The sequence below is a fragment of the Sapajus apella genome, unplaced genomic scaffold, assembly GCF_009761245.1.
Source record: "Sapajus apella isolate SASKATOON/1434 unplaced genomic scaffold, GSC_monkey_1.0 scaffold27, whole genome shotgun sequence".
Lineage (NCBI taxonomy): Eukaryota > Metazoa > Chordata > Mammalia > Primates > Cebidae > Sapajus > Sapajus apella.
Window position 1 is genome coordinate 15,002,592 of NW_022436967.1, and position 2,097 is coordinate 15,004,688.

Sequence of the window (2,097 nt, forward strand, 5' to 3'; positions counted from 1 at the left end):
TTGCTGGTCTTTGTTGGGGTTGGGACCCGCTGAGTCAGATCACCTGGCTCCCTGTTTCAGCCCCCTGTTCTTTTCAGTTGTTTAGTGGCTCTGTATCCCAGGTGTTCTGGGTGCCTTTTGAAATTGCTGCCCAGATTTGTGCAAGTTTTTGTGCAGAGATCCGCAGTGCCAGCTAAAACAGCCATGCTGGAATCTACTGGTGCTTTTCAGCCTGGGAATCTCCTGGTCTGTGGGCAGTAAAACTCGTTTGGAAATATGGTGATCAGTCACACTCTGTATTCTTCTTGCTGCGAACTACACTCCAGAGCTGTCCTATTTGGCCATCTTGCTGATCTCAGATTTATAATGCCCAGAGCTGAAAGAAAATAAATTTCTGTTGTTTGTGTCACTTAGTCTGTGATACTTTATGATGGAAGTTCTAGCAAACTAATACAAAGTCTGTACCATGAAATTCTCAATACATATTTTGCAATTTTGACACAACTGGATCATCCAATGGGACAGGAATGCAAAAATGTATTACCCTGGGAATTCAATGTACATCACACAAAATATTAACAAAAATAAGTTTGCTAATACCTCTCCTGTCTGCAATACATTTTAAAATTTAGAAGTAAATCCTATCCTCTTAATATTTTACAGTTATACTCTCTTCATGCTCTTTCAGCTTTTAGAAATTTATTTTCCCAAGCATGATAAAACTCTTGAGACAGACATTTTCAAGAGAACTAAGAGTAGCCAACTCAGACAATTGCCAAATCATCAACACTTACATGAAATTTGTGAGAAATTAATTCAATTTCTTATAAAACCTTATTTCTTAAAAAAATCAGATAGCTACATATGACTTATGTTTGGGAATCTAAGCTGAGATACAGAAAGTTGTTAAAACCATTTGGTCAATTAACTGAATTTGCAAACAGACTGTTTGGCTTTAAGATCTTAGCACTGGAATGGGTAAAAGTTCATACATAACAGGTGCTCACTGTTATTATATGTATTTAATAACAGCACTTCTCCAACATTAGCTAATAACTTGTCGAAGTATAAGATGCAGCAAGAAATTATTCCCATACATTAAGGGTAATGCTGAACTTGTTCTAATAGTTTGGTTTTTGGTCTCCTGGAGTTTCTTCTCTTAATGTCATATGAAAAGCAAGTTTGGATAAATTTAGATAATCTAGACTCATATTTTGATTCATAAATTAGTATTAACAGATACATAGCTCATTTTACACATTTTTGTTTTCTCAGATTTCCTCCTAGATTCAGCCCCATCTTCTATGAGAGTTTGGAGTTGGAAAGTATCTCTTATTTCCAAGCATGATAATTCAATCTACTTAACTGCTCCATTGTCAAAGAAAGAAAGATGTTAAATAAATAGATAAATAAGAGAACAAAGAAAGAGAGAGTAAAGGAAGGAAGAAAGGGAAGAGAAAGAGAGAAGTGGGAAGGAAGGAAGGAGGAAGGAAGGGAGGGATGGAGGGAGGGAGGGAGGGAGGAAGGAGGAAGGAAGGAGGAAAGGGCGGGAGGGAGGAAAGGAGGGAGGGAGAGAGGAGACAAAGAAAGAGGGAGAGAGGAGACAAAGAAAGAGGGAGAGAGAAAGGAAGAAAAGGAGTGAAGGGCCTTTTACAAAGAAAAGGAATGTCAACCTCTTAGCTATCTCTAATGAAACTCTTTCCCAACATGGTGGCCCATTTTGTCCTTGATCTGTGTCACAGCTCTTTCAAAGATAGTAGATTGAACAGAGAACTTTCCATTCTTCCACCTCAATTCTAATTGCATACAATATCCAATGGTAACTTCATTGGTTATGAGAAAAAAAAACCATTTCTATATTTCTAAATGTGCTTGACCATGTATCTCACTTATCTCACAGAGCATGCTTTAGAAATATTATGCTGAAAATTCCTGGAAAATGTATCAACAAGATTCAGCAAATAACCTCAGTGACTGGAGAGAAAGTCAATATTCCTAGCCTTGTGAAATTGTGGTTTTATTTTGTTAAGAAAAAATATATATAAGTTGAATATAAGGCAGAAAAAATAAAGTAGTGACTTTTCTTCAATGACACAGGCAAGAATTACTTAAATGCTT